Genomic DNA, 11,659 nt, shown 5'->3' with positions numbered 1-11,659 from the left:
CTTCCGGGATGACATGAAGACCGCGTATGCTATTTTTTGATAGTGTGGGTATCGGGCTTTGCATGGGGTGAGGACTGTGGATACGTAATAAACCGACGTCTGTAGCGGGAATTTGTATCCGTCAACCTCTCGTTCGACGACGAGTACTGCGCTTACCACTTGATGTGTTGCAGCTATGTACAACAGCATGGGTTCGCCGATAGTTGGTGCTGTTAGGACTGGATTACTGGCCAATAAGGTCTTTATTTCATCTAGTCCGGCCGCGGCTGCGTCCATCCACACGAAGTGTTCGGTGCGCCAAAGGAGGCGATAAAGCGGCAATGCCTTTTCTCCTAATCTGGAGATAAAGTGGCTTAAAGCAGCCACACATTCAGCAAGTCTCTAGATGTGTTTGAGGTCTGTTGGTATAGCCAACTGTGACAAAGCTCGGATTTTTGCCGGATTAGCTTCAATTCCTCTATTGGAAACGATGAAGCCCAGCAGTTTTCCAGAGGGGACGCCGAAAACGCATTTCTCCGGATTCAGCTTGATGTCGTATGTTCGTAAGTTGTTGAACATAAGCCTCAAGTCATGAATTAGGGTTTCGACGTGTCTTGTTTTTACAACTACCTCGTCTACGTATGCCTCCACTGTTTTGCCGATTTGCTTTTCCGGGCATGTTTGAATCATGTGTTGATAGGTTGCTCTAGCATTCTTAAGCCCAAAAGGCATAGTGTTGAAGCAGAAAGGGCCATATGGCGTTATGAAAGCTGTTGCAGCTTGGTCGGACTCTGCCATCTTTATTTGATGGTATCCAGAGTACGCGTTGAGGAAACACAGCGAGTCGTGTCCGGCTGTGGCATTGATGATTTGATCGATGCGAGGGAGGGGAAAGGGATCCTTGGGGCAAGCCTTGTTATGGTCTTTGAAGTCGACGCACAGGCGTCAGGATTTGTCCTTCTTTGGTACCATTACCAGGTTCGCCAGCCAATCCGGATGTTTGATATCTCTAATAAATCTGGCCTCAAGTAGCTTGGCTAGCTCCTCCCCCATGGCTTGCCGTTTGGGCTCTGAAAATCACCTTAGGGTCTGTTTAACAGGTTTGTATCCTTCAGTATATTGAGGTTGTGTTCGGCCAATCCACGTGGGATGCCCGGCATGTCCGATGGGTGCCAGGCGAAGATATCCCAATTCTCGCGCAAGAAGTCGCGCAGTGCGGCGTCCATAGCGGGGTTCAACTGTGTCCCGATGGAAGCTGTCTTCGTGGGGTCCGTTGGGTGGACTTGGAATTTGACTATCTCATATGCGGGTTTGAATGAGGTGGACTTGGGTTGCTTGTCGAGTATCACATCGTCCCTGTACACGGTGGCACGTAGCATGGTTAATTCTTCTGCCGCTAGGGCTTCGGATAATGCTTCCAAGGCCAGTACTGCGGTTTTGTTTTTGGCGCGGAGTGCGGCGTCCGGATCACTGGCTAGAGTGATGATTCCATTGGGTCCGGGCATTTTAAGCTTCATGTACCCGTAATGGGGTATGGCTTGAAAGCTCGCAAACGTGTCCCGCCCTAGAAGGGCGTGGTATCCGCTGTTGAAAGGAGCCACTTGGAAGGTGATTTCTTCGGACTTGTAATTCTCTAGGGTACCGAATACCACATCGAGTGTGATTTTTCCCGCACACCGTGCCTCCCGACTAGGGATTATTCCCCTGAAGGTCATGCCACTTTGTTCAATGCGGCTTTTGTCAATCTCCATCTTCTTGAGTGTTTCTTCATAGATTAGGTTTAGTCCGCTCCGGCTGTCCATGAGTACTTTAGTGAGACGAAAGCCATCCACTATTGGGATGAGGACCAGAGCGGCCAGCGCCCGGATGGACTGGGATTGGGGTTTGTCACTGGCATTGAAGGTTATAGTAGTGTCGTTCCACGGATTTACCTTTGCCACATGGCAAATTTCAGCGGAGCTTCGATGCGCTCGCTTGCGCCTATTGTTTGAGCGAAGGTCTCGAAGACCGTCAGTACCGTATTGTGTTCCTTGGCGGGATGTGGTTCTGCTTTATGGCTCTCGAGGAGATCCTCGCCACTCTTAGCTACCTGCTGAAGTATCCAACATGCTCTAAGGCTATGGGTCGGCATCGCATCCGGCGTGGTGTGAAGCTTACATGGCCCGTTGAGCCATTCCTCCAATACGATTCCGCGCCCTGGGGCGGGTTTTGGTCTCTTGGGAATTGAGTTGGTCGACTTACGAGAGTTCGGCCGTTTAGTTCGGACAAAGGTTCCGGTGAGGGTCATACTATCCCAAAATTATGTTTGGGTTTTCCAGGCACTTTCCATCGCATAGTACTTTTGTACTATGGTTGCTAAGTCTGTAAAGTGCACTATGTCACGGCGACTTATAGCATTAAGGAGTCCTTCGTTCATGTAGTTCCTGCAGAAAAGAGAGACTACGTCCTCTTTGTGGCAGTCCTTGACCTTATTAAGAGCAACGAGGAATTTGGCCTAGTAACTATGTACCGTCTCCCGGGGTTCCTGCCGGACACGGAAGAGGCGGATCAAGTTTGAGCGGGCATCGTTGGCTGAATCCGGATTTTGATCCGATCTGACGCCCGGGGGTACGGGAAGTGCCGAGCCTGACAGTTTGGGATCTGGAGTATTACCTAATCCCTTTGGCCTAGCGCCCGATTCTAAGTCCGGGACCTGGGTCATGTATTCCTTTGGGTGGGTGTTTGGCTCACTGTGTTCGGTGATCCAGACATAATTCATCCTCAAAGTTGAGGAGCTACCCATGTGTGGTTCTTACACTACCGCTACCTCATGGGTGACCGGTGGGGATCTAATGTCCCTCTGGTCGGGTTTAAGCCCAACCCGGTCGTAGTTCGTAGCGACTCCCAAAGCGGCGATGCGATCCAAGAGCTCGTTAAGAGAGGAGCGCTCCATCGGATCCATCTGTTCGGCAAGCTCCGAATCAATCCGAAGGTTATGCGTGATGACCCGAGAGGCCATTGTCGGCGCGACAGCCGATGGGGCAGTCGTAACGAAGCCGCCAAGTCAGAGAGTCTGGCCTACAGCCAGCGCTCCCCCACAGGTGATGTCGTCCCTGACAACGAGACGAGCCATCGAGCCTTCGCAGCAGCGACAGAGAGGAACTCTCAATGAAAGCACCAATGTCGGTGTCAAAACCGGCGGATCTCGGGTAGGGGGTCCCGATCTGTACGTTTTAGGCTGATGGTAATAGGAAGCGAGGGACACAATGTTTACCCAGGTTTGGGCCCTCTCGATGGAGGTAAAACCCTACTTCCTGCTTGATTAATATTGAAGATATGTGGAATACAAGAGTAGATCTACCACGAGATCGTAGAGGCTATGTCAGGACCCCGACTCAATGCCACATCGATCTAGCATGTAACACCTCATATCACTTTGCGGCCTCACGCACGGTATCCCCACGGGTGTCGCCTTACCTTTGCCCGGGACCGTTTGCGCCTTTTGGCACACGTATATGATAGTGTTGCTAGCATCCATCTGATAAGGAGCCTGGGCTGACATGGCTAGTCGTAAACCCAAAGTGCACAAACTTACAGGGACAGGCATCCATGACCCAACATCGAACGTGTCGGTCATCAGCGAGTGAATCCAGGCTGTAGAACTGGGCTAGCAGGACTCCGGTGAACCGGGCTGTAGCGGGCTAACAGGACTCCAGTATTCATCGCGTGACATTTCCCGGAAGGGACAGACACATGAATGAAGAAGGACACATGCCGGCCAGCCTAAGTGTTCCGGAGCAGTAGCAAGCTACCATGGCTCAGTGGAAGCACTAGGAGACATTTCCCGGCAAGAGAGGCTACTAAGGTTAAACAACTAGATAGTCAGATCCCACACATACCAAGCATTTCAATAACATACACACAATATGCTCGATATGTGCAAATACAACATGGCATCACAACATGACTCTACGACTCAAAGTATTATTCAATAGGCTCCGAGGAGCGAGATATTACAAACATGGGTCTCACGACCCAACATTCAGAGCATACAAGTCAAAGCACATGCGGAAGCTTAACATGTCTGAGTACAGACATCTACAAATGAAAAAGGCTGAGAAGCCTGACTATCTACCAGAGCTTGCAGAGGGCACAAGATCGTAGCTGAGGTAACAAGCTAAACGTCGAAGTCCACGTGGAACTACTAGCGAGACTGAAGTCTCTCTGCAAAAACATAAATTAAGCAACGTGAGTACAAATGTACCCAGCAAGACTTACATCAGAACTAACTACATATGCATCATTATCAACAAAGGGGATGGTGGGGTTTAACTGCAGCAAGCCAGCTTTGACTCGGTGGCTATCCTGAACTACGACTGCAAGTAACTCTTTTGAGGTGGCGCACACGAGTCCACATATTCACCATATCAATACACCACTATGGATCCGCTCCCGTCTCCCTATGAGAACGCCATCCATAGCACTCACACTTATCTTGCGTATTTTAAAGTATCCACTTTCACTTGTCTATGAACTGTACAGGCAACCCAGAAGTCCTTTACCGCGGACACGGCTATTCGAATAGATAATGTTAACCCTGCAGGGGTGTACTTCTTCACACACGCTCTCACCACTTACCGCCGTTTACACGACATGTACTCGGCAACCTTCAAGAGGAAGCCCAGTGAGGGTGTCGACCATGACCTGACTAACCACACAAGTCTCTCATCTAGGTTTATCGCCTATTCGGGTTCCATCCGCAAGGAGATCCGGCCGGGGTGTCGCTCACGGCCCCAAACGATGTGTGCAGGGTTCCCAAGTCCACCATCCGGGTGCCACTTGGTACACCGGGCCACTGTGCCTAGTCTGTCCCAAGCCCACCTGTACCGGGTGCCACTTGGTAGACTACTAACACTACCTACAAACACCAGAAACTAGTTGCAACTCCTGGACAGAGATCAAGTTGATTAATAAGCCGAGAGGGGCCGAGTTACTGGAACCCAATGTATGGTAGTAACTCTTCATGGATCACAAACACAGAACTCAGTTCCTGAGGACGGCTGCAATGAGACAACCCACCATGTACTCCTACATGGCCTCTCACCGCTACCTTTACCAAATCGTGTTCACGCACTTAGCTCACACACAGTAGGACATGTTTACACACCTCCAATTCATCCCCGACGAATCAGACCTGACTCAACTCTAAGCAGTAGAAGGCATCACTACAAGGATACCCCCTATAAAGCAACGCAAATTCTACAACATCTTGACTATATGTTGCAAAATTTACCGTAGATACGCATATAAACGATGTAGCATATGCGTATGTAGAGTTGTAGCTCATTACCGTATCATGATACATATGAGAAAAAACTGAAAACAGGATAAAGAGAGACGCCCGAGAAACAGAGCCCCCGCCCTTATCTCTCCCAATCCGCCGCCACCACCGCCTTGTCTCCCTCCTCCGACCCACATCGCCGCCGGCCCTCCCCCTCCCCTCCTCCCACCTCGCAGCTATGGAGGCTGCCGGATCCACAACATCCCCTACCCACCCATCCCTCTCCCAACCCATCTCTCTCTTCACGCGGCTCCTCGCTGCGCAACCTGCGGCGGCTGATTCAGGCAACGTCCGGCGAATCTCGCCACCGCGAAGCACAGCCCGAGGTCCCCTCGCAGCGGCGCCCTCCCATCCGGGGAGATCCAGCGCTCGCGACCACCAAAGCCTACCCGCGGCCCTTCCCCATGGCAAGGGATTCGGGTGTCGGCTTCGGCGCCGGTAGCCATGTCGTCCTCTCATCCGGTGAGTGCTCCCTCCCCTGGCTTCGTCCTCTCTCTCCCTCTTTCTCTAACCTCTGCTTCTTCTCGTGTAGACGTGCAGCCAAGTTCCTGTATATCCCTTATCCCACGTGAAAACCAATCCTAACCATAGGTGCTGCCTACGACATGGGTGACATGAGGGAAGTCCTCCATGATGGACGTGATTCAGTTCCTGTCTTCAGGGTTGGCTCCGTTAGATCAGGTAAGATGCTCTTGTCCCCGTTGAAGGAAAATAAAGGTATGTGTAAAATCCTCTGATCAATTTAACCATTAGATTTGTGATTTTCTTTCCTGAAAAATAGTGCTACTTTGTGGAATTTCTTCATCTTATAATGTTCTCTCGTGTAATTTGAACAAATGAAGCATAAATATACTAGTTCTGTTGTAAATCTTAACTTAGTATATGATGGCTTGTTGTGCACATGCTACAGCCATGATATGTATCAGGGCGGAGCCGGATGTGTTCCATGGTATGCACATGAATACCAAGGAAATTTCATAGCATGTGTACTGTACCTATACTGTAACTATATTTGTTGTATATTGTTTGCATTCAGGGCAAATAGAAATCAATGAATACCAAGCAGGTGATTCCTGCCGCCGCTACTGATATGTATCTGGTTCCTTATGTATTGCCACGTTGGCTTTGAAACTGAGCAGAATTATTTATTTTTCTTTCTAGTGGTTAGTTATTGATTTATATTTTGAAGATTCTGCTCTTGTTTTCCCTTCCGAAATAAAAGTTGATCTTCAAGTTTTGTTAGTTACACATGATTATTATGTACGACTATAGCATCAGCGAGGTGTTTTTAATTATTACCAAGTGATGAATATTTCAACCACTATTTGGTGCTAAGTTGGATGCTTTCTTTCCCTTGCTTTCCAAAAATAATATAGGTAGTTCTGTTATCTCAGTACAGTGTCCAATACAAATTCCGTTTTGTATCCATATGCTCAGACCAAATAATCACATTATTATCTTTTTGACAGCCTTTGTGGTAACATGGTATCTTGATGTATCCTTTAAAATAATCATGAATAATATTTAAACATTAGAAGTTTGCCCTTTCAACTAAAGAGGATATTTTTATTGTGGTTATCATTAGTTCAGGACGCAGTGCTTCTTTAGATGTATTTCTTCGGATACTAATCCCCACTAAAAGTCAGGAATGACTTCTAGTCTGCCTATTATATGTATAAAATATGGAAGGAACTAACGGTTTAGTTCTGCAAATTCTATACAGAAAGTGAAAGAACAAACTAGATCAAGGATAACCTGTGATGGACTATTATTTTTAATACTATCAGCCTGTACTCATGAAATACAATGCAAGGAAATAAGCGCATACAAGTTGTCCCTATATAAGGTACTCTTTTGCCCATTCCACTATAATTAGTTACTCTTTCAGCAATTTCAATATAAATTAGTGTGTTTTGCCCAATATGATGTACCTAGAACAATATACATCCTATTGATTTGCAACCATCCATTTCTGGGTCTAGAGTTTAAACCATCTCTTTTTGTTCATTGTCCAGAAAATATTTACTCATTGTTGAACAATAACGTAATGACTGCCATAGTAAGAATTTGAACAACAGTGTGCATGTGCAGGTAAGGTCCCACCGATGACAATATTTGACTTCGTTGTATTTGTTCCTCTCCTGGGACATCGTAGCAGACTTGAGAACCAAACTGAAGGTACAACGCATGGCCTGGTAGACAACCTACTTCCTTTTTTTGGTTGGACTTCAGAAACTGCGGGCCTATGTTGTGTGCTGCATGTATTAATTCCACTATTTGGTTTCATATGAAAGAATCTTAGTATAATTAAAGTAAACTAGGTATTCCAACTCGTGCAGGGGGACGCCATGGAGAAAGTCGAGTTCGTGGAGCAAGTCATGGACGATGCCATGGAAGGTAAACTCTCTCCCTCTCATTACCGTGCTGCTGCTCGTTGTGTCCACGGCCATTGAGTTGTGTTATGTTCTATGCTGATGTCCATGCAAATTTATAGGATTTGGGGCTGTAGGTTTCAATGGATCTCCAGGCTGGTGATGATCATGTAAACTCGTTTCAGTGGATTTGGGGCTGTAAATTTATTCCAAAGCTCGGCGAGCACATATAGGTTTCTCTCTTTCCTGTTGGATGACTGAAACCAACTAGAAATAAATAACTAACTAGAGAAGAGAAGAGGAGTGGTACTGTCACTCACATTGCCCTATGCACATCAACACTTAGGCTACTGTGCATATAATTTTTTTAGCCATGTTTTTTGCAGGCTGTGTTGTATATTGTGGCATTTGGATTAGTCATAAAGGACAACTAACACTCATGCTGGTACCTTTTCATAATCACAAACGATTTGTGTTCAAACTGTAGTGCTATCTTGTTTATTTGTTTCTTCTTATTTGCAACTATTGTTGTCCAAACCGAAAAAACCCAAAGAAATGTGCTAATGAGCTAGTAAGTGTGCCCAAAGTGGTTCTTACTTCTTAATGCACTGTGTGTTAATGGTTCATTTTGTGTTTTTCTTTGTAGATTCAAACTATATATGGATCATTATATGGATATGTGGCAAGTACACTGCAATGTGATGATGATGATGTTCCAATTCATGATGATGATGATGATGATGATGATGATGCTCCAGTTCATGATGATTATGATGATGATGTTCCAGTTCATGATGATGATGATGATAGATGCTTTCAGTTTTAGTTAAGTTGTAGGGATGGTGTTCCTAATCAATGATGTTCCCCGTTAAGTCTTAGTTAAATTTTAGGGATGTTGATGGATGCTTTTAGTTTAAGTTTCATTGTCAAGAAGATGTTGTTCCTCTTGTAATATCCACTATTGTAATCCAACAATTCTATCCAATATATGATTTCTTCTCTCATGAGTATATTCTCTTATCTTTTCCTCGCTTGATATATATAACTATCACCATTATTTGGAGCATTAATTTAATTGCTGGCAATATATATATATATACCAACACCTGAAGCATTGCAATTGCCAAACAATGAGATTTGGATTCCTTTATATGGAGCACCAACGTATAGAAGTGTTGTAGAAGTCTGTTTTATGTGTTGTACTCTTGCAACGGTTTCTTTTACCAATGATAGTATAAGCGTTGCATTATGCGCTAGCAACACTGGATAAGGCTACGCATCTCAAACCGTTGGTAAAGACACTAGCAACGCATATATGGACATTTAGATACGGAAAAAAGCGTTGCTATAGGTGAGGTCATGTTGTAGTGCATGACAAACAAACATGAATGAGTAGGCACATCAGGGCTCAAACAACTCCTACTCATGCTAGTGGGTTTCATCTATTTACTGTGGCAATGACAGGTCATGCAGAGGATAAGGGGTTCATCTACCGCAGCAAGTCACAAATATGTCGTTGTTGTCCTAATGCAGTAAAAGAGAGCAGGAGCGAGAGAGTGGGATTGTATCGGAATGAACAAGGGGGTTTTGCTTGCCTGGCTAATCTGAAGATAGTATAGCTTTTCATCGGTGTCATCGATCACATCGTCGGAACACGTCTACTCAGAGGGGACAAACACCGACAAACAAAGAAGAAACACAATCAATGCAATGCGACAATATGATGCATGATCATGACATGGCAATATGCTATGATGTGGGCTAATGCAACTAGCAACCAGATTAAATGAAGCTGGTTTGAACCCAAGATTCAAATTCCAACTCCACATGTGATTATTTAAATGCCATTCATTTCATTTGTCCTAAACAGTAGTGATAAGTTGTTCTAACATGCATGAAAATGGTACAGATGGATAGATTGGATTTTTCTGATCATTTTTCATATATAACTTATTTTATTCTGAGTTACGGTTGATTTTATATGAATTTTAGAGGTTTTGGGCATTTTCTGAAAATAATAAATCATTTAAGATTTATTTAAATTCCAGAAAACACTTATTGCGTCAGCGCTGCGTCATGCATGCGTCAGCGATCAACAGCGCCTAACCAGGGTCAAACCTGACAGTGGGCCCCACATGTCAGTGTCCTAGTTAATTAACAAAGACTGTTAGCGCTAATTTAGTCCTAAATAAAAAGTGTCAGTGAGGCATGGGCCCACATGTAAGTGACCCAGAGGGTCATTAGATAGTGCCTAATGGCGTTTTCGGCGGAGTTAGGCCGCCGGCGAGGTGCCGCGGCGGCAGGGCGCTTCGGAAAACCGTTGTGCTGCGCCGTTTGAGGCGGGGTTTGCTCCTGTGTGTTCCTGGGAGCGAGCTGCGTCGACCAGTGGTGGTGGCCGGAGCTTCGGTGGCTAGGATCAACGGCGGTGACCAAAACGGCAGCGGCCGGAGTTCGGACGGGTTCAGTTTGGCGCTAGGGGGGGCACAGCAGATCGAACGAGTGGACGCGCCCGGCTCCTGGGAGCGTGCTGAGCACGGGGCGATGCTCAGGAGCAAGCTTCAGTGGCTGCAGCGGCAGCGGCGGCATGGCCGGCGTCGAGGAGATCTCGGGAACGACGCCTAGAGGATGGAGGGACGACGGGGCAAGGGGGGATCGGTTCAACGGCTCACCGCGGAGCTGCAGGGATGATTAGTAGGCTCGGGGACCCGCCGGAGTGGGAGCACGGTCGCCGGCGATCTCGGTGACCCGAGGAGGAAGAAGTCGTAGAGGACGGTGCTCCGGGGCTCTTCCCGTCGCGTGGCTCAGTGGAGACGGCGTAGGGATCGACGGCGGGGCTCGAGATCACATCGGAGAGGCGGGGGGGAGGCTGTGGTCGCGGTGGTGTTTGTCGGCGATCTCGGCGCACACGGGCAGAGAGAAGAGAGGGAGCAGAGGAGGGGAAGGGAGGCCGCGAGTGAGGGGAAAAGGACCAGGGGTGTCGATGGCGTCTCCCAGGCGCGAGAGGATGGGCGCGGGGAGGCCAGGCAGGCAGGGAGGAGCTGGCGCGGCTCAGCTGTGCTGCTGCCACGCAGCTGCCTCAGGTTGAAGACAACCTGGAGGCGGTGGTGGGCTGGGCTGGCTAGAGGGTTTGGGCCAGGTAGGCTGTAGGTAAGTCCAGGTGAGCATCCCTCCCTCTCTGTTTCCTAATTTTGTTTTGTTTTTCTATTTTGCAGATTTGTTTTAATTTGGTTTTCAAACCAAATCACTTTTAATAATTCTGGAAATAGTTATGGGAACTAAAATAGTTATTCCAGAGGCCCTCAACTAGTTCCAAAATTGTTGGGGCATTTAAAAAATATTAATAGTATTTAATGCTCCAATTCAAATACAGTATGAATTAATTCAGAATTCCAGAATGGCCAAAAAATATGTTCATCACTTTTGGCAGAGGTTTTAACCTTTATCAGAAAGCATGAACATTTTCAAAGGGCATTTTGGGTTTATTGAGAAGATTTTAATCCATCCTAGTTGAGTTGATTTAATGCTAGGGTTTGAACATCCCCATTTCAATCTTAAATAAAATTTAAACATGATGCAACAAGATGCAACACCAGGCAGTAACAGAAACTAGGGATGTGACAACTCACCTCCACTAAACAAGAATCTCGTCCCGAGATTCAAGCGTAGGGTAAGATGAACGGGGGGCAAACTAACACAATCTTCACGAACCAGGTTGCACTTCAAATGAACGTTGATTCAATCACCATCTTTGACTCGATGTCTTCCTCTGAGAACTCCAACTAACATGACAAGAAGAGGAAAGGAAAACTCTAGAAGGATCGATCTTCTCGAAGATCGAACAACTTAGGATCAACTCGCGGAATGAGGCATAGCAACACCACTCGAGCTGAGACACAAAACACACATCTAGAGGGATGGGGTGGAACAAATGACGAGGGTTCACTAGGTAGACAACAATTCCACGCTTAAAAGGGTGGTGAACGGTTGT

At 46.8% G+C, this 11,659-nt stretch overlaps 1 long non-coding RNA gene across 1 annotated transcript; it reads left to right on the top strand.

Annotated features, from left to right (window-relative positions):
- Nucleotides 1-6,686: 6,686 nt before the first annotated feature.
- On the top strand, nucleotides 6,687-8,602 carry LOC123097353 (uncharacterized). Its single transcript, XR_006447110.1, has 3 exons — nucleotides 6,687-7,477; nucleotides 7,639-7,696; nucleotides 8,318-8,602. It is a non-coding gene; the product is annotated as an uncharacterized lncRNA (long non-coding RNA).
- Nucleotides 8,603-11,659: the final 3,057 nt, after the last annotated feature.

This window comes from Triticum aestivum, chromosome 1B (genome assembly GCF_018294505.1).
Source record: "Triticum aestivum cultivar Chinese Spring chromosome 1B, IWGSC CS RefSeq v2.1, whole genome shotgun sequence".
Taxonomy (NCBI): Eukaryota; Viridiplantae; Streptophyta; class Magnoliopsida; order Poales; family Poaceae; genus Triticum; species Triticum aestivum.
The sequence above is the reverse complement of the archived record's forward strand: the minus strand, read 5'-3'. Positions and strand labels throughout refer to the sequence as shown.